The sequence below is a fragment of the Ascaphus truei genome, chromosome 1 (assembly GCF_040206685.1).
Source record: "Ascaphus truei isolate aAscTru1 chromosome 1, aAscTru1.hap1, whole genome shotgun sequence".
NCBI classification, from domain to species: domain Eukaryota; kingdom Metazoa; phylum Chordata; class Amphibia; order Anura; family Ascaphidae; genus Ascaphus; species Ascaphus truei.
The window spans coordinates 404,138,957-404,161,690 of record NC_134483.1 but is presented as its reverse complement, the minus strand read 5'-3'; positions in this window follow the sequence as shown (position 1 = coordinate 404,161,690).

Here is a 22,734-nt window from a genome sequence, read left to right as displayed (position 1 = left end):
GTATGTAATAATGTTAACACTAATAGTTTCATATTTGTGCACGATGGATTATAGGTGACTCAGGATACGGAATTAGGCCGTGGCTGTTGACCCCTGTGGCAAACCCTCAATCTGAAGCAGAGGAGAGGTACAATGTTGCCCATATATATACGCGATCCGTCATAGAGAGGACATTTGGGCATCTCAAGACATGATTTAGGTGTCTCGATAGAACTGGTGGGGCACTTCAATATAATTAAAACCAGAGACAGAACATAAAACACAGACAGAGCTCATTGCACATCCAGTGAAACTCATACACGGTACAGTGCCTAAATATATATGTATAAATATCTATTAAATAAAATGGTCTTTTAGTTTAACATTTTTAGCCAAAATTGTTGTAAGCCCCTGAGCCACTACACGGCAGACCACATTTCCAGGGGTCCCTGACACTAATATAAATTCTTAATAACCTGTGCAATACCAGGAAGAATGATTTATAATACATCTGTCAATATTAGTTGCAAAGTTCTAAGTCTGATTGAAGCTTTTAATAACCTGTACATTACCAGGAAAAGCACTCTTTATTAGATTTGTCACAACCAAACTGCAAGCAAACAAGTTCCCCTGAGAGTGGGAGATGCTATGGAGTGAGCTTTTAACCATTTAAATGTGGGAGGGGGTAAGCTTCAATTAGGTAGGAGGTTGCCACCCTCCAATCAGCTAAGACTAGCTGAACAAGAATTTTAAAACATACTTGACACCTAACAAGCTCCTATTGAACCCCCAAAATAACCACAACATATATATAAGCATATGAGTGTCACAGAGGAGTGCTACTGAGCATGGCAATATATATTTAAAACCAGAGACAGAACATAAAACACAGACAGAGCTCAGTGCACATCCAGTGAAACTCATACACGGTACTGTGCCTAAATATATATGTATAAATATCTATTAAATAAAATGGTCTTTTAGTTTAACATTTTTGGCCAAAATTGTTGTAAGCCCCTGAGCCACTGCACGGCAGACCACATTTCCAGGGGTCCCTAGCACTAATATACATTCTTAATAACCTGTGCAATACCAGGAAGAATGATTTATAATAAATCTGTCAATATTAGTTGCAAAGTTCTAAGTCTGATTGAAGCTTTTAATAACCTGTACATTACTAGGAAAAGCACTCTGTATTAGATTTGTCACAACCAAACTGCAAGCAAGCAAGTTCCTCTGAGAGTGGGAGATGCTATGGAGTGAGCTTTTAACCATTTAAATGTGGGAGGGGATAAGCTTCAATTAGGTAGGAGGTTGCCACCCTCCAATCATCTAAGACTAGCTGAACAAGAATTGTAAAACATACTGGACACCTAACAAGCTCCTATTGAACCCCCCAAATAACCACAACATATATATAAGCATATGAGTGTCACAGAGGAGTGCTACTGAGCATGGCAATATATGTTTTAAACCAGAGACAGAACATAAAACACAGACAGAGCTCAGTGCACATCCAGTGAAACTCATACACGGTACAGTGCCTACATATATATGTATAAATATCTATTAAATAAAATGGTCTTTTAGTTTAACATTTTTGGCCAAAATTGTTGTAAGCCCCTGACTTTGCTCAACCCAGTAACTGAGCAGTGAATGGTAGCAAATGGTGTGCACCCTTTGGCTGCCACCAAACGCTACCCGCCTTTGAGACGACACATATGTTAACTGAAGGGGTGCTGAATGAACTCAGCAGGGCTTTGAAATTCCTTTATCCAGTCTTAAACACTGCAAGGGGTGGAGTTGATGAAACACATAGCAGCAAGTAATCACAGATGTTAACCCTTAGCATGCTGGTTCTGTGCAGGGGGGAGCCCTTTCAGACATCAGCCTTTGGGGTGATTCCCCTCCCAGTAATGCTACAACCATGAATAACTTTGGACCACACATAACGTTGGATGAAAAAATGTCACAGCTTTATTTAAACCCCAAGCCTGCCCGCCATGCAACATATGCAGCACAGGAAGTTATTTAGATATACAGTAAGTTACAGTGTTTAATTTAATTTCCTTTGCATCATGTTCTTTATTTTTATTTACAGTGACTATGCAGACTTTACAAGTACCTTTGTTTTTGTCATATATTTCCTTTGCTCTTGTCTACATATGGCTACTGTTGCCTTGCATCTAGTCCTACAGCCTTTGCAGGTGCCTTTGTTTTGCCTTTTGATTTCCTTATACTTCTTCTCCACAGCTCTCTGTCTTTCCCTTGCTACCATTGCCTTGCATCTAGGTCTGAAGACGTTTCAAGCCCCTTTAGTTTTGTCTAGTATTCCCCTTGCACTTCTGGTCCCTTGTTCTTTTGTCTTGCCTTTGCGACCTTACTCTTGCCCCTAGCTCTGCAGACTTTAAATGTACCCTTTTTAATTATCTACCTTGCGATGAACATTAAACAATATTTATTTAACTTACTGTATATTACTCTTGTTGTTTTGAGGGTTTCATGTTATCTCAGAGGGTTCCACACCCCTGATAGTTGTTACTGCTGGGAATTTATTTACAATGGATGTGGAATTTATGGTAAAGGGTGGGGATGTCAATCTCCCTATGAATAGCATGAATCAAGGAACACGTAGATATTGCTTGGTAATTTCGAAAGTGACTTTGTTGTATGTACACAATTGGACTGTTAATACACTGGCGACACACTTTATTCGAGCTCGGCTAGTCCCACGAATTCGGGTATACCCGGGTGTATTGAGGTTTGTGACTGTTTTCTGCCCGAGTGCATTGAGTTATTTTCCGGCAGGGATTGAAGCATTTTATTCCCGTTGGCTGCAATACTGCACACTACATATATATATACTGCATTACAATTCATGAATTTATGCCATTTGGTAGACACGCGAAGCATTGCAGCCTATTAAATCCTAATCATTATCATTTAACAGATCAGCCGCCCATCAGCCAGGCATGAACCCAGGCTGGGAAGGCAAATGCAACGGGGCTTGTCAGAGGTGAGGAGCGGCGCATTCCAGGTATCTGCCAGGTACTTACCGGGTATTTGCTCGAATAAAGTGTGTCGGTGCAGTAGGTGCAGAGATTACCCCATGTAGAAGCAGTTTCAAAGATTGTGTAGAATTCAAATAAAGCTGAAGTTTTGAGTAAATTATTACTGGCAAAATAAATCAGTTGCCAATTGGTGGAAATCCAGGCATCCTGAAAAAAGAGCTGTGCAGCTAAGTGGGGAAGAAGCATCTGTGAAGACTTGCAGAGTAGATGGAGTATGTTCCTGTTTAAAAAGCGAACAGGCATTACAGTTTTTGAGAATGCACCTGTGGGAATATGTTGGAGTGTGTTTGAGGTAGATGAGAGAAATTAGAGAAAGTATGAGATGAAGGGGAGACCTTGAGGAATTATCTACATGGTAAAATTGAGGTAGCCTACAAGCAACCGGAATTATTTACTTGAACAAAAGTTTCTTGAGGAAAATGACTCAACCTGGTTTTGGATGCAATTGAGTTTGTCCAGGGTATTGTATTGTATTGTATGTCTTTATTATATAGCGCCATTAATGTACATAGCGCTTCACAGTAGTAATACATGTGGTAATCAAATAAATAACAGATAATATAAATAACAGATCATGGGAATAAGTGCTTTAGACATAAACGTAACATTAAGGAAGAGGAGTCCCTGCCCCGAGGAGCTTCCAGTCTAATTGGTAGGTAGGGAGAACGTACAGAGACAGTAGGAGGGAGTTCTGGTAAGTGCGTCTACAGGGGGCCAAGCTTTATGTATCATGTATTCAGAATATTCACAGTGCTATTCATATGCTTCTTTAAGCAAGTGTGTCTTAAGGTGGGTCTTAAAGGTGGATAGAGAGGGTGCTAGTTGGGTACTGAGGGGAAGGGCATTCCAGAGGTGTGGGGAAGTCAGTGAGAAAGGTTTAAGGCGGGAGAGGGCTTTAGATACAAAGGGGGTAGAAAGAAGACATCCTTGAGCAGAACGCAAGAGTCGGGATGGTGCATAGCGAGAAATTAGGGCTGAGATGTAAGGAGGGGAAGAAGAGTGTAAAGCTTTAAAAGTGAGGAGAAGAATGGAGTGTGAGATGCGGGATTTGATCGGAAGCCAGGAGAGGGATTTCATGAGGGGAGATGCTGAGACAGATCTAGGAAAGAGTAGAGTGATTCTGGCAGCAGCATTTGGGATAGATTGTAGGGGAGACAGGTGAGAGACAGGAAGGCCGGACAGCAGGAGGTTACAGTAATCAAGACGGGAGAGAATGAGGGCCTGAGTTAGCATTTTAGCAGTCGAGCAACAGAGGAAAGGGCGTATCTTTGTTATATTGCGGAGGAAAAAGCGACAAGTTTTAGAAATGTTTTGAATGTGAGGGGCGAATGTGAGAGGAGTCGAGTGTGCCCCTAGGCAGCGTGCTTGGGCTACTGGGTGAATGATCGTAGTTCCAACAGTAATGTGGAAGGAGGTAGTAGGGTCAGGTTCGGGAGGAAGTATGAGGAGCTCTGTTTTAGCCATGTTGAGTTTAAGGCGGCAGAGGGCCATCTAGGATGATATAGCAGGGAGACATTCAGAAATATGTCACCTGTGGGAATATGTTGGAGTGTGTTTGAGGTAGATGAGAGAAATTAGAGAAAGTATGAGATGAAGGGGAGACCTTGAGGAATTATCTACATGGTAAAATTGAGGTAGCCTACAAGCAACCGGAATTATTTACTTGAACAAAAGTTTCTTGAGGAAAATGACTCAACCTGGTTTTGGATGCAATTGAGTTTGTCCAGGGTATTGTATTGTATTGTATGTCTTTATTATATAGCGCCATTAATGTACATAGCGCTTCACAGTAGTAATACATGTGGTAATCAAATAAATAACAGATAATATAAATAACAGATCATGGGAATAAGTGCTTTAGACATAAACGTAACATTAAGGAAGAGGAGTCCCTGCCCCGAGGAGCTTCCAGTCTAATTGGTAGGTAGGGAGAACGTACAGAGACAGTAGGAGGGAGTTCTGGTAAGTGCGTCTACAGGGGGCCAAGCTTTATGTATCATGTATTCAGAATATTCACAGTGCTATTCATATGCTTCTTTAAGCAAGTGTGTCTTAAGGTGGGTCTAAAAGGTGGATAGAGAGGGTGCTAGTTGCGTACTGAGGGGAAGGGCATTCCAGAGGTGTGGGGAAGTCAGTGAGAAAGGTTTAAGGCGGGAGAGGGCTTTAGATACAAAGGGGTAGAAAGAAGACATCCTTGAGCAGAACGCAAGAGTCGGGATGGTGCATAGCGAGAAATTAGGGCTGAGATGTAAGGAGGGGAAGAAGAGTGTAAAGCTTTAAAAGTGAGGAGAAGAATGGAGTGTGAGATGCGGGATTTGATCGGAAGCCAGGAGAGGGATTTCATGAGGGGAGATGCTGAGACAGATCTAGGAAAGAGTAGAGTGATTCTGGCAGCAGCATTTGGGATAGATTGTAGGGGAGACAGGTGAGAGACAGGAAGGCCGGACAGCAGGAGGTTACAGTAATCAAGACGGGAGAGAATGAGGGCCTGAGTTAGCATTTTAGCAGTCGAGCAACAGAGGAAAGGGCGTATCTTTGTTATATTGCGGAGGAAAAAGCGACAAGTTTTAGAAATGTTTTGAATGTGAGGGGCGAATGTGAGAGGAGTCGAGTGTGACCCCTAGGCAGCGTGCTTGGGCTACTGGGTGAATGATCGTAGTTCCAACAGTAATGTGGAAGGAGGTAGTAGGGCCAGGTTCGGGAGGAAGTATGAGGAGCTCTGTTTTAGCCATGTTGAGTTTAAGGCGGCGGAGGGCCATCTAGGATGATATAGCAGGGAGACATTCAGAAACTTTGGTTTGTACAGCAGGTGTAAGGTCAGGTGTTGAAAAGTATATTTGTGTGTCGTCAGCATAGAGGTGATATTTAAACTCAAAAGATGTTATTAGGTAACCTAGAGAGAGTGTGTACAGAGAAAAGAGAAGAGGTCCCAGGACAGAGCTCTGGGGTACCCCCACAGAGAGATCAATAGAGGAGGAGGAGGTATTAGCAGAAGAGACACTGAAAGTACGATGGGAGATGTAGGATGAGATCCAGGATAGAGCTTTGTTCCGAATACCAAGAGTATGGAGAATATGAAGTAGAAGAGGGTGGTCCACGGTGTCAAATGTTGCAGAGAGGTCGAGTAATATGAGCAGAGTGTAATGACCTCTGTCTTTGGCAGCATGGAGGTCGTCAGTTATTTTAGTGAGGGCTGTTTCCGTTGAGTGAGCAGTGCAGAAGCCAGATTGTAGAGGGTCTAGGAGAGAATAGGTGTTGAGAAAATGGAGCAAGCGAAAGAATACAAGACGTTCAAGGAGTTTACAGGCAAAAGGCAGGAGGGGGACAGGTCGATAGTTAGAAAGATAGGTAGGGTCAAGCTTGCTGTTTTTGAGTAATGGTATGACTGTTGCATGTTTGAAGGAGGATGGAAAGGTTCCAGAGCAGAGGGAGGAGTTACAAATGTGTGTAAGCGTAGGGATTATAGTAGGAGTAAGAGGTTTCTAGACTTTCTTCCATGGCTATGAAATTCAGCATAATTCCTAGGAAAAACAATGAAAGTAATAGGGCCGATGTCTTGTCTACTGAAAGTGGAACTCAAAGGTTTTAGAATACAGCACTTTAGATCATGTGGGGAGATGAACTAGAGTATTGTCTGGAGTATCTATGAGGACAAAGTCACCAAATAAATTAAAAGTGATTGGGGAAGAGGCCTACGCCCAAAATAAAAGGGCTTGAGCCTTAGAATTATGTATTTGAAAACATGCACAAAAATTTGCATTCTGGTTTCCTGTTTGTGAGATATGATGGCCCCAACATGTTGGTCCTTTGTTTTTCTGTATATTGTAATTGTATATGTAACACCCTTTCCCCCCCTTTATGGTAGATCTGCATGTTATGTGTACTCTGGTGCTTGTTAGGCCAGGAAGCCTGAGGATCGTGATGGTAGTGAGAATAGCAACGGGACATATCGGTAGTTCCTCTGTGCAGCGCCTCCATCCTGTAGGCTTGCTGCCAGAGGCAGATAATATCCCCTGCAGGAACCCCTTTTTCCAGTAATGACACAGAGAAGTGGAACTATTCACCTTTTATTTGGCGGGCCAGGACCCGATTCCATCTCTTGCAAGAGAGGTACTTCTTACACCGACCATCAGATAATATCTTCCCTCGCATCTTGCATCACTGTCATCCCCTAACTTGGCCCCACGTGGGCTTGAGGCCCTTCAAGCTATTTTCCACCCCCTTACCCTTTGATGAGGTAAGGCAGAAACTGCCTCACTCACTGGGGACCAGGCTACATCCTGGAATAGTCTCATCTAAATTTCGGTTAGGAGCCTCTTATATACCTGGAAACCCCAAAGATACATCGTACTTATAATTTACACAAAATGATGTGTAATTACTGTATATCCACTACAGCATAAATCCTCAATTACCTTCTACACCATTGGATTTTTTTCTTTTTTCCCCAACGCTATGAAAAATTGAAGAAAGATCCTCGCCTAGCCCACAAGATAGGATAACAGAACATCACAGTGTTCATGGTTTTATTATCCACATTTAAATATCACTAATAACATTATTTATTGGTTATCACATATATATCCAACGCTCTCCTTTTTTCACTATATTTATATCACTGAAACTTAGAGGTTGTTTGTTTAATTGCATTAGAGCTGCACTTTATTCAATCTCAGTCATTTAAAAGTGCCAGGTTATTTTTTTCACATTATCAGCAGATCACAGCCTAGTGTCAGGTCTCCTTAATAAGGATGGGCGAAACTGTCAAAATCCATTCCGTGGATCATTTTGACAAAATATGTCCTGCACACTACAATTTGCATGCGAATTAGGTTAATACATCACGTATGCATTCTATTACTTTCATGTATGCTCTATGTTGCAGCTCTTTGGAGATCCTTTCTCATTCTTTTTAATTGTATATGTGTTAAAAGTTACTTTGTCCACGTCATTATACATCTCTAAGGAGTATTTGACCCATTTAGAGTAGTTAGGGGTACACCTCATCTAAAGGATTGCCTTTTCTCTCTTCATATTCTAATAAGTTTTAAATAAAATACATGTTTTTGACACACAATTTAAAACAAGGTGAAGCACAGCTATGACAGTGATGATAGCCATCAGCCTGTTTGGATCACACTGCTAGAGCTATTGTTCTGAATAACAGGGGTTGTGTGGGTTCAACTTCTGATCCTGTTGGTTATGACACTATACCCAATTCCTAAGGTGCCTTAGACTTGTCAACCCGATAAAACATTGTGTGCTGTGGGAAACAAGTGGAATTACTTCCTACAGTTTGTAGAGTTTTATCTATTTTAAAATAAAGTATTTCAATTCATTATGTGTCTGACACTCTGGCAGGTGGTACATTGAATATTTTTGTCCCTGTTCTGATACACCATAGCCATTTGTGCATATCCTTCCTGTAGCACTAAAATGAGTGCATATACCTGTAGTAGCACCCTCCCCTGGCTTCGTGTAAAAGCATACCACTTCCACTTTTTTGTTGACAGTTTAATGTTTCGTGTGGAGCTCACCTGAGATACCTGTGAGACCTTCAAATAGATAGATTAGCTAAATGAGTGAGCAGTGAGCAATGAGCAGTTCTAAATTAGGACCCAAAAGTAGTACTACCTATCAGCTGGTTTATCTCACACTGTTAGAGCTGTGACCTAAAAAATCAGTGGTTATGGGTTCTAATTCTTTTGATTCTGACACCATTCCAGTCATTAGGTTGGTATCTTAGGCTTTTTCAAATCTATATAGGCAATGGCAATCCTATTAGGAAGTGTGGGATGGGACTCATTTTAATATACTTTTCATACCCATGAACTCCCCCCGTTGCCCCTCCCCCATCACCTTCCCTCTCCCCTTCCCCCCATCACCTCCTCTTTCTCCTTCCTCCCTCCTTTTCCCCTCCCCTCCTTTCCCCTCCCCCTCTCCCCTTCCTCCTCTCCCCCTTCTCCACTCCCCTCTCCCACCTTATTTCACAGATTAGTCCCGCCCAGTCCTCTGATGCTGTAAAAGCCGATTGATTGTGTCTTTCACGGTCTTAGATTCTGCAGTAGTGCATTTATTCTGCTTCCCATGTTCATCTAAAATAGCTCTCCTATTAGGAATGGCCTTCTTACCCCTGGACCTGTCAAAATTCACATTTATGACCCACTCAGTATAACCTTCAAATGTCACATGGTGTTGAAAGATTAGCTGGGCAAATTTACTTGGCTGTCCTCTGCTGTGTGAAACATAGTTTTGTAGTTTCACCTGGTATTATTATTCTACTTGATCCCCATGAACAGTTATACTGTTGCCTCTCTGCCTTCTTGGTGACGCAGGTGTGCTTTGGAAAATAAGCACAGGTAAATGCTCCAGGATGCCACTTTCTTGCTGTTCTGTCCCTGTAGCACGGGGGCTTATAGCCACAAATTTATCATTGTGTATGAGTTTTTGTGGGTGCTTCCTACATCTGTATATTAAATGGAGGCACATGAGGAGGGGAGAGGTTTCCTCCAGATGTCCTGCTCTCCTGCTGCTGTGTACCCATAATTGAATAGTGATCCACCATATACTGTACCTCCTCATTTAGTCAATCTTCCCCAAAAGAAGGTACCTTTTTCCTTCCATTGTGTTCAGTCTCTATTCCAGTCACGGTGGCAAGGCACAATCAGTTACACTGGATAATGATGGAGGTGCTGTGCAGTCTGCAGGATTGGTGGGTACTGTGGGTGCTGGGTGGTCTTCAGGATAGACAGGTACTGGTGTGTCTACTGGACATACAAGTTCTGTGGGTACATACCCCCTACCTCCGCCATGGGACTTCTGTTGTGTGACATTCAGGTCTTCTAGACATCTCTAGAAATTTCACGTGATATTGTTACATTATATATTTTATAGAAACACATGTTTAGTTTTTGTGCTGTTCACCGTGGACATGGACAATCTGCCATCTGCCACATGTGCCATCTGAAGGACACATACTGAATGGCAATTACATAAATAAAACCCACAAATAATTCTGCTGACTGAGCATCGCTAGCCGTGGTGAACAAAGTGTTTCCGTGAATGGAATCTTGCACTTTATCATGGTACTGAAGTCAGTAAGTCTACATCTGTACTTTCAGCGTCTCGTTCACTAACACCTCCTTCTTCTCTGTTGATCTCTCTGTGGGGGTGCCCCAGGGGTCTGTCCTGGGACATCTTCTCTTTTTTTTTACACGCTTTCTAGGTGACATTATCACATCTCTTAGGTTCAAATATCACTTGCTGAAGGTAAATTTACATTTCAACCATTGACATTACACCTGCTTTACAGATCAAAGTCTCTGAATGTCTCTCCACTATATCATCCTGGATGTCCTCTGCCCACTCAAACTTAACATGTCAAAGACGGAGCTCCTCATACTTTCTCCCAAGCCTGGGCCTACCGACTCTTTCTCCATTACTGTTTTCACATTGGACTCCTCCCTCACATTCTCCTCTCACATTCACAATGTAGCTAAAACATGTAGCTTTTACCTCCATAATATTTCAAATATACGCCCTTTCCTCTGTCACTCTACTGCTAAAACTTTAACACAAGCCCTCATTCTCTTCTATCTCTTGTATAGCCTTACTGACTTTCACCGATCTTGCCCTACAATCTATCTTAACGCTGCTGTTAGAATCGTTATTAGCTCCAGTATTAGTTAAAAAATGCTCCTTTATCTTTTAAGGCTATACACTCCTCTGCCCTCCCTTACATCTCAGTCCTAATTTCTTTCTATTCATCTGTCTGACTCTAGCGTTCTTCTCAAGGATGTCTTCTTTATCTAAATCCCTCTCTCACCTAAAACCTCTCACTAACTGCCCCATACCTCTGGAATACTCTTCCCCTCAATATCCGACTAGCATCCTCTTTCTCCACCTTTAAGGCCAATCTTCAAATACGTCTCTTTAATTAAGCATTTTGGTAGCTCCACTGGCTGATACTATACATCTCATAGGCATTTACCATGACCCCTTGCAGACGCACTTACCATAACACCCTCCTATTGTCTCTGTAAGTTCTCCCAACTTACCACTTAGATTGTAAGCTCTTAGGGGCAAGGACTCCTTATCATAATGTTTATTGTATGAAGCGCTTATTCCTATTATGTCATGTGTATTACTGCTATAGAGCACTATCTACATTGACAGCAATATAAATAAAGGTATACTGTAGTGCCGACGGTTATTCTAACACAAACCAGTGGCAATCACCAAAAAGACCCAGGTACATGCTGGGTCGTGTTTAAGGCAAGTTTAAGGCATTTCTGCATTAACAGCAGGTGTCCCTGGCAGTCCCATTCAAATGAATGGGACTGCCAGGGACCCTGTTGTGTTAATCCGATGGGTCATTAGTCAATTCAGAAATGCCTTAAACTTGCCTTTAACTAGCCAGGTTACACCCAGCATGTAACTGGGCTAGTTTAAGGCAAGCCTTAGAATACTCGTTGTCTCGTCTGTACATACTATAATCTAGATTTTTAAATAAAATAGTCTTTGCCCAGTAATACCAAAGCACACCAAACAGTGCCTTTAAATTTTAAATTCTGAAACAAAAGATAAGATGGCGGATAAGCTATATCACTTTGTAACTCTGATGAATGATGCTACGTTGAACAGTACCATTGTTCCTGTTTAATTGACATCTTTTTTTATTTTTCTTGTTTGTGTCTCAAAGAAGTATAATCACACAAATTAGTCTAGTAAATGAGTAACAAACTGCTCTAACACAGACTTTAATGCCTAGTAATTGATTCACTGCAAAATAAAATAACAATTTACATTTTCCTGTCATCTGTCCATGAGTCCAAAATGACAGCTTCTTAGGTTGCCAGTAGTCTCAGCAGCTGTTGATAGGTGATGAACAAGATTTTAAAAATAATGACAGAGCAATATATTTGAGTTATATTTGCGTTAGTAAAATGCTCACACATATGGTTGCCATATTCACATGTGTTGTAAGCTGTGTTATACTTTTATGAGTTGTTGTATTGGGAATGATAATGTGATTACATTCATACCTCAATGACAGACCATGTAAGGTCTGGGGTGTTTTGGAGTCAATCACCCAAAGTTATGTTTTTATAAGTTCTCTGTCTAGAATATGAGACCCAGATACTCTAAATAATAAATATTCAGTATTCTAATAGAAGCATGTTTAAAAAAAGCTTCCATAAAAATGGCAATAAAATGGCATGTCAGTTCAACTATGATGCTTGTACTGCACATTAATAGAGAAGGGAGGCCCATAAATGTCTGAATACAGTAAGCATATGCCATGTACAGTATTTCAAGAGAAACAGAAACCAGTGTTTAGAATCTGGGTATTTTAAGACAAACCTTTGTACTACATTCTATTGTCATCACAAATGTAAAGATCCAATTCTCCCAAAAGGTTTTTTCTTCTTCGGAAAACTTGATGACACCAAAGCTCTCTATTTTTTTCCAATCTTAATTCAATTTGCATTTAATAAACAGACAATAAGATTTAAAAAAGGAAGTTAATTTAGCAAAGTCTCCTGGATGAAAAGTTGGAGGAAAATGGTACCGCTAAACTGCCTTATCTATGGGATTCAATTTTATGGATACATTTTTCCCCACTTTGCAAGTGAGAGAATTAAGTAGACTCATAGGTATTACCTCTGGAACTATTCAAAAAACAGTAACTCATCTGAAAATTTCAGACATTTGAAATCATCATACTGTATGAAAGTCAAACAGGCCAGTCTTGGTCTTGGATGAGTGATCTCCTTTGTATTGGGTTGTTTTTTTTCTCTGATGGAAAGTTAAGATGTTTTGGTAACTTAGTACAGTACTTAGAATCTCTCCTTTAAGCAAATGGTAATGTTATTATTATTATAAATAATAATAATAACAGTGAAAAATTAGGTAACAAATGGGTAAAGATGGGCAGAGATTTTTTTTGGTGGCTTTGAATCCGCCGGTTTCTTTGGTCCATGGATTTCCATTGTCAATCTCAAAAACAGTGATTCGTGTTGACAGATTTTTTATTATTATTACCAATACACTCCATGGATTCCACAACTACTGGACAGATTAGCAGAAGCCAATCTGCAGACTCAATAAACCGGTGTTACTCCACGGATTTGATTCTACAAATCCGTCAACGGACTGTAGCCAATGGGGGATTTTTATGAATCCGTCCCCAAATTTTACACCGTAAAACCGATTTTTGGGGGAAAATGCGAGAAAATCTGGGAAACGGATTTGGGCAGATTTGCACATCTAAACATATGAGCATAAAATGAATACATTGCTTATACATGCTCTGTAGGTTAGGTGCGTTTCGGCAAAGTATTGTTTACTTAAGTTCTTGAAGGCAAGTTTAATGTAGAGAGCAATTTTTTAACAACAGCTTGTCAATGTAACCAACTTCCTTAAAAATAGTAAATTACCCTTAAAGTAAAACAATTTTTAAGTATTGGCTTCTTATGAAGTGCATTTCTATATTTTGGTTACGTTTAATTACAATCTGATAATTATTGTCCTTCAAAACATGTGTTTAATTCTGCTCTCCTATTACTTCAAATAATTATATATCAGGTGCAATAGAGGAAAATATATGGTTACAAAGTATGGTCCCAAAAGGGATCAAGAAAAGACCCTCCAAATACATGCACTCTATATAATGTATTGATAAGGTAAGTATTAGGAATTGGTTGGCTCCTATGGAATTATAGTGTCTTCATTAAAAACAAAAATAATAAAATTTTATTACATCAATATATGTGACTGTGTGAATTAATATTTAAACAAACAAAGAACAAACAATGTTTTAAAAATCCCCATAGAGGAGTTGTAATATTGCTTATATTCAATGCCCAAAATTTATATAGGCAAATATTTAATTTGTTTGACCATAGGGTAAATACAATACTACCCTGACATCACCAAAGTACTATTATCTCCCAGAGAAAAACCTCAATGTTTTTAGGTACTGTATATATGCTGCCTTCCGTATACTTGGAATATTACCAGATACAGTATACTGTATTTCACACAGATTTTTGTTAAAGATAGCCTATATATCCCTTATTTCCAGACTGGTATACAAAAAAGAGAGAGAGAGAGTGTTCTATTTTGACACACAAGCGTTTCTTATATAACATCAATCTTTAACAAGATATTTGCCAATTTTACATATAAGATTTCTGTAGGTGTATCTGAAATATGGATATATATATAAGTAAGTTAGTGTGTTTACAAACTTCTTTCACTTAAATAGTCGTATCCATATGCAACCAGTACTATTTGGAAGGGAGTATAGGAATGGATTATAGGTAGTCGTGTGAACCCCTTATCCCTGTTTTGATATATAGTCACTGATATTTTTGCCCACTATTCCTAAAGCTTAAACTATCAGCGTTACATCACCCTTGATATTTAAACATCCCTAGACAAAATCTCTAGTCAGGGGTATAGTGCTAGTAATCCACTGAAGTGCCAAAATTATACTCGTAAAATACACTTGTTTAGGCTTGCTAAAGGATTACCTATAATCCATTCCTATACTCCCTTCCAAATAGTACAGGTTGCATATGGATACGACTATTTAAGTGAAAGAAGTTTGTAAACACACTAATTTACTTATATATATTCATATTTCAGATACACCTACAGAAACCTTATATGTAAAATTGGCAAATATCTTGTTAAAGATTGATGTTATTTAAGAAATGCTTGTGTGTCAAAATAGAACACTCTCTCTCTGTATACCAGTCTGGAAATAATGAATATATAGGCTATCTTTAATAAAAATCTGTGTGAAATATATCTGGTAATATTCCAAGTATACGGGAGGCAGCATATATACAGTGCCTAAAAACATTGAGGTTTTTCTCTGGGAGATAATAGTACTTTGCTGATGTCGCAGTAATATTGTATCTACCCTATGGTCAAACAAATTAAATATTTGCCTATATAAATTTTGGGCATTGAATATAAGCAATATTACAACTCCTCTACGGGGATTTTTAAAACATTGTTTGTTCTTTGTTTGTTTAAATATTAATTCACACAGACATATATTGATGTAATAAAACTTTATTATTTTTGTTTTTAATGAAGACCCTATAATTCCATAGGAGCCAACCAATTCCTAATACTTACCTTATCAATAATTTATCAGAGAGTGCATGTATTTGGAGGGTCTTTTCTTGATCCCTTTTGGGACCATACTTTGTAACTAATTATTGTCCTTCCCAAGTATTTCCTAAAATCAATTATGCTGTCATCATTAGCCAAACAAAACAACAACAAACCGTCTGTGTCAACAATTTACCGGAGATTAGGTAAAGATTGTTGCGACATTCCAAAACATTGGGTTAATATGGAGACATTATGGGATACCCATGCTACACTACGCAGAATAAGGGTACGGGGTGCCCACCTTCCATGGGTTACACCCGACCTTATAGCACTCTACATGTTCAGGGATGCCTTGTGGAAAAGCTACAAAGTAACTGGCACTACCAAGGATCTCAATCACTACAGATGCCTGAGGAACATGTGCACAAGGCAAACCAATGCATGCAAAAGCACAATATTACTCTGACAATCTCCTCCAGAATACATCAAACCCAGCTAACTTCTGGAAGGTTATCAACAACATATTCCAGCCTTCTAACCATCAACAGCCAAGTAATATTACTAAGGGGGATATTATTCTGACAAACCCCACCGCCATTGCAAATGCATTCAATGATTACTTTGTGGGATATGCTACTAACCTATTAGCGAAATGCAACCCAAACCACAAACCTGAATCTCATCCTGGGAGTACCCATATAGCCCCACCCCCTCCCAACACTGCCCACAATTTTCAATTTGGCCCAGTATCCGAAGAGGAGATTACACAAGCGCTCCTCAAATTAAAACTAAGCAGCCAATGTGGACCTGACCTACTACAATCTAGGTTCCTAATACTTGGTGCCCCAGCCATTGCCAAACCGCTTGCTTCAATAGTCAACTCTATCCTGTCTGCAGGCCATATCCGTAAGACCTGGAAAACTGCCAGAGTTGTCCCAATCTTCAAAAGTGGGGACAAAAACACTGTCTCAAACTACAGGCCAATCTCCCTTCTCCCAATCCTATCCAAAGTCATGGAAAAATGTGTCCACCCCAATTAAGCGATTACTATAACAAGACAAATTTCCCTAGCCAATTCCAATCTGGCTTTCGCCCCAAACACTCTACCGTAACTACCCTGCTAAAAGTTTGCAATGAAATCCAGTGTGGAATGGAACGGGGTCAACTCACTGGTGCAATATTCCAAGATTTTGCAAAGGCTTTTGATACTGTTGATCATGCTATCCTGCTTAACAAACTCCAGAGCTCTGGAATAGGGAAGCATGCTTTAAACTGGTTTCAGTCCTACCTATCAGGTAGATCCCAACATGTGTCCATCTCAGGCTCTAAATCCAACCCCCTGGATATCACCTGTGGTGTCCCTCTGTTCTGGGGCCTGTACTCTTCTCAGTGTTCATCAATGATCTTCCCACAGATTGTAAGGAAGCCTCAATACACATGTACAGTGGCGACCAACTTTATTCTTACTTGGCTAGCTCCGCGAATTTCAGAAGATCCCGGTGATGTGCGGTTTTGTGTCATTTTCTCCCGGGGTGTATAGCGTTATTTTCGCGGCTGTGATTTAAGCATTTTATTCCCGCTGGCTGCAATACTGCAATGCCATGTAAAAACGCATGGGGGCGTTTGCGAGCTGTTGTCTCTGAAGTCTAATATCTTCGCGGTTCAACCTACAGTACACAGTCTGTGCGTGCGTGCGCGCGCAGTAATAGTAAAATTGCATATTTAATTTATTTTAAAGTACAGTACTGTACATGCTCGGACCCTGTTGGGGTGAAGTGAGGGTGTTCCTAACATCTGGGGGGAAATGAATTTTAATTCTATGGTGAGTACTGTCTTGTTGCCGTATTATTTTGGTGGGGCTGGCTGGGTACTTCTTTAGGGGGCTGACCATTACTGTACATTAAAACTTTTCTTTTTTTTTCCTCAGAAAAGAAAACGGCTAATGGGGGGATTTCGATGGCTAATATTGTACTGTATGCTGATGTTTTCCGGCCGTACAGTATACTGTGTAATAAACCCGAATAAATAAAACTATGCATTTATTCTACATATTAAGTATCGTTTCATTATGTGTCTTCCACAGTATACTGTACAGTGGTATACAGTGCCTAACATCTATGGGCAAAAAGAATTTTATTCCTAGGTGCCCTAGAACAGAAGTTCCCACGCCAATTGCCCGTGAACTTGACCATGGCCCTAAGTAGTTCCCACGCAAATTGCGCGAATATAATGTAAAATAACCCGTTCTGTGGGACTGAGCGGGTTGAAATTTACCTGGTCCTCATGCGGGAGGACCCTTACCATAGTGGCAAAATATCAGCCTTGCACGACCCCCGGAACCGGAGGTACCAAAAGACAGTTTAAAAGCACATTACCAAAGTGGCTTTTTTTCTGTCATGCAAGTCAATGGCAGAAACCTGAACTTTAACATCACCCTGACTCCGTTCTGGTACCACGAGAGGGTCGCAATTTGCCATGCAATGCTGCCGCAACTAGGACTACATGGTCACTGAATCTGAGCCCTCTAGGTCGAACAGAACCGGAGTTGTGGGTTCCAGGTTTCTGCTCATTCTGACTTAGCCGGTTCAAAGCTTTCTCCGCCATTGCGCTCAATGGTAGGACCCTCCTCGCCGGCGTGACCCTTTCTTGCCGCCATTACTGCTCGGACCCTGTTGGGGTCAAGTGGGGGGTTCCTAACATCTAGGGGCAAAATGAATTTTATTTCTAGGTGCCCTAGAACAGAAGTTCCCACGCCAATTGACCTAGTTCCCACGCCAATTGCCGTAGTTCCTACGCCAATTGCGCGACCAGGCAGTTAAAAAACAGTGCAGCAAGCCTCTACATTTGTTACACTGGCAAAGGAGCAAATGGAAACAATGTGAGGCAATTCAACATGTTCTTTTATTGGTGGAGTCAGTACAAAAACATTTATTTACAAATACTGTACAATGTTGTAACATTTAAAATGCACAGCAATTCTAACCGTCAACACACAATAATACATTCTGCAGCCTTTATTAAATTCTTCTGCCACAAAACATTTTTTGTGCATGGGGCACAGGGAGTTAAATGACTTGCTTTTTATGTACTGTATTTGGGGGTTGTCTTTGGGGGTTTATTCATCAAATTATTATGATGAACTGCCTTTTGAAATTACAGTGCTTTTAACTATTTCAGCCACACACCTCCAGAGTTTTTAATCCCTCCCTAGCCAAGCATCAATCGGCTTAGTCACCCTAGCCTACCATCCCCCTCTCTCCACTGGGTCGTTGATCTTCTGCATATTGCCTTTGTGTTCTTAATCCGCCCATAGCCGAGCTACAAACACTCAGCACGCCTGCGTCTAATCACACCATCCCCCTCCCCCAACCCTTAGAGGCCTGTTGTTTGAACGGTAATGCTTTGGAAAATCCCCTCTCGAATTTGAAATGTAAATCTGATGTGCACAGCACTGTGAGAATTGAGAGTACACTGATAAAGTATTTAATCAGGGTGTGAAAATATTTGTCAGTCACTATGGTTTACAGTCACATGTTTTTAATACAATACAGTACATTCTTTAATATCTTTAAAATAAAAATATATAAATCCTGGTAAAAATCCTGGTAAAATATTTTATAAATAAATTAATTAATAAAATAATTCATTGGTGCACTGTAGGGGTGGCTGTCAATGATTATGATTCGCAGGAAAGTGAATAAATATTTATTTTATTTTATCAGGAACCAAAAAAAACAAATATAAAAATAATCAGGAATAATACATACAGTAATGCAGTCTTTATTAAGTTATTTTGGCAGCTTGAAATTGGATAACCATTTGGAAAACCTTTGTAAAACATGGGGAAACATGAGTAATGCACATTTATAAGAATATTATTTAATACTACAGTATATACAGTACAGTACTGTAATGTACTGTATAATATACTGTATATACTGTATAGTAAAATAATTTTTTCTTTAGTCTTTATCTTTTCCTCATTCTGTCTGCAGTACAGTAGTTCATTGAGAGAGGAGAGGTTTTGTGTACATCATTGCTGCTGTTTATATACTGTACTTTTACTGTACAAGCAGATTTGACTGGACACAACGCCCCCATCCCCCTAGGCCACCGTTTTTCCTGGAACGACAAGAAAACCAAAAATTAGTGCAGTTACTGTACTGTATTATGGCAGAACTACTGTAGGTGGCTGGTGCAGCTTTCTCTGGAAAGAAAAAAAATGGGGCAGTTAGTAGGCAGTTACTGTAGTACTGTCAAAGTAGTGTACTGTATACTGTACTGGAACTACTGTATACTCTGACTACTGTTAAATTCTATGTACTGTAACCTGATGGCTGGTGCTGCTCTCTCTGTAAAGAAAAAACTAACTACTGTATACTCTTACTATCTGGAAAGAAAAAATCTGTGCCATACTTACCTGTAACATACTGTACTTACAATACTACAGCACAGTACTACTTTCCTGATGCTTGCCCATTACGCGCGATGACAATGGGCAACACAGTGGCAATATGGTCTATATATTTATTGCAGCGTTCCACGGTGAGTACATCGTTCCAAAATCTCAGTATGCCTTTCAATAACTCGTCCTTTATGGAGGGTTTCGCCACTTTCCGGATATGATCCTTCAGCTGATGCCAGACCATTTAGATCGGATTGAAGTCTGGCGACCTGTCATTGGAAAGAAAGGACAATTGGTTTAAGAGCTAAAAACAGTGGGGAACAAAAATGGGACACGGTCTACTGTACTTACTCCGCTGGCGTCTTCACCCAGTTGATGCCGCGCTCAAGGATATGCGCCGTTGACGCAGTGTGCTTGGGATCGTTGTCCTGGTAGAAGCGGTGACCATGGGGAAAGTCGCGTGTGATGTATTGCACTTTCTCGGGCACAATGTTGTCTTGGAAGAAAGCTTAATTCATGATTCCTATAGCAAGAAAAGAAAAGTGCTCAAAAAACTGCACAATAGTACAGTACAGTGCATACGGTAAGGCAACACTAGTCAAGAACAGTGCATTAGGCGACATTATATTTGATAAATTTTACCTTCAAGGATGACAATGCATCCCGGTCCACGCCTAGCGATGGCACCCCACACATGCAGCTTCACAGGGTGTTTGGCCGCGGCTTCAAAGATAAGCGGCCTTTTATGTGGAACGCAAATCGTGTAAATCTCTCCAGCAACACAGTAGACTCATCAGTGAAGATGCAATCCTGGAAAGTCTCCCCGCTGTCGATCCATGCCTGGGCCTGGAGCAGTCTTTTGATTTTGTTTGCGTCCCGTATCATGGGGTACACTCTGTAATGACAAGGATTAAAAAAAATTTGCGGCGCAGTACAGTTTGCGAAACAACACTTTTACCTCCTGTACTTTCCAGTGCTAACCTCACACGTCCATATTTCCATCCAATGCTGCGTCTCATCTTCTTTATGCTGCTCTCGGATACAGTCAGATTGTGCTTTTCCTGCAGAGTGTTTTTAACCCTTAATGCACTTCTCTCATCATTCTCCTCACTTATTTTGTCCACCAGAACAGTTGTCTCCCTAAAATGTAAAGAAATTATATTGTTTTATTAATATGCAGCAATATAAAATGTATATAAATGTAATGTTGTAATACACTACCGACACACTTTATTGAAGTGTGGTCGGTACCGCAAGCCGGGAAATCTCCCGGCTTGCTAGTGGCCGCCCCTCGGCGTGCCGCGCGTCATAGACGCGCGGTCACGCGTCATCGGGAGCGTGCGCCCCCTGCACGCGTGTCCAGGGGCTCCCCGAGGGAGCCCTGGTGTCCCGCGATCGCGGGACAGCGGCAGGGGGTTCCGGGGGACCCGGCGGACCCGGCAGCGGTAGGGAGAGCGCCCCGATCGGAGGGCGCTCTTCCGCTGCTTCGGCGCGCGCCCGTCACACTCGGGCGCGCGCCAGGCTACTGCTGCGGCACAGAACGGGCAAATGCTCGAATAAACTGTGCCGCAGCAGTATACATTAAATATAAATAGACAAAATATATATATTGTTGTACTATAAATATAAATATACAAAATAAATATACTGTTGTAATATAAATATAAATATACAGTACATCCTATTCAGTATATACCGTTGTAAGATTAATTGAAATATACAAAAAATGTATACTGCTGTACTATAAATATAAATAGACAAAATATATATACTGTTGTACAATAAATATAAATATACAAAATAAATATACTGTTGTAATATAAATATAAATATACAGTACATCCTATTCAGTATATACCGTTGTAAGATTAATTGAAATATACAAAAAATGTATACTGCTGTACTATAAATATAAATAGACAAAATATATATATACTGTTGTACTATAAATATAAATATACAAAATAAATATACTGTTGTAATATAAATATAAATATACAGTACATCCTATTCAGTATATACCGTTGTAAGATTAATTGAAATATACAAAAAATGTATACTGCTGTACTATAAATATAAATAGACAAACTACTGTACAGTATGTTGTAATATAAATCAACAGAAATAACAACAGTATTACAGTAGATACAGAACTGTACTGTAGATGTACAGTACAGTTTTCTATATTTTTTTTTGTTAAGTTTTATAAATATACTTGCGCGTTTGTTACCCTTGGTGCCTTTTTCCGGTCTCTCTTTTTTCCTTGTGCATGATAGCTCACGGTGGTTAATGGCACAACGAGGTCAGAAGTAGCTAACCAGCGTTGGATAGCAGCAATTTGGTGTCCGCTCCTGTACATCTCCTTAATTCGCATGTTGAGATCCTTTGAAATCTTTTTAACAGGCATTGCTGCGAGTAGAAAGAAATACAGTACAAACACAAGAATGTATATTCGATGTTTAGTCGATGTGTATTCTATGTGCAGTCAATACACAAAATGGATGGTGTATTTATACGGTAATGACTCACATTAGAGTACGCCCACTTTCAACACCTGTACCTGGCCGCCATGCATAAAAGGTCACACACTTTGCATAGGCCACCACTCCAGGATCTTTATTTGAACTTGCCCTTGTCCAGATACTGTACTGCATTGTGCCACCTGCTTCCATGGAGCATCCCCGTTTCTATGGACGCAAGAACCAACTCACCTCTGCCGTGCCTGTCATGCTGAAAAAGCGAAAGGCGGTTGCCGTTTCCATGCCAAGGCAAAAGCGACAGGCTAAGGCCAATAAAGAAAACCTTCTGCTGACCCCAAAGGTTAAGGGTTTTCTTAGACGTAAGCCTTATTATATGAAGAAGATATACGGTGATGTACTTTCGACACAAAACGAATGGCAGCCAACCCATCGGACCCGCAGATCACTTCCTCCCATATGCTTCGACGACTCTGCTTTAGCTGTCCCGGAAATCTTCATCCCGTCTTCTCCACCCCTATCTTCTCCGGTTCCATCTGACGACGCTGCCGCCTCTGAAACCCACGGGTCACTTTCTCCTTTGCTCTTAGACGACTCTGCTTCTCGCCCGGAAATCCAAAGGTCACCTTCTCCATCCCTCTTCAACGCTACTGCTTCTCCTCTACCGGGT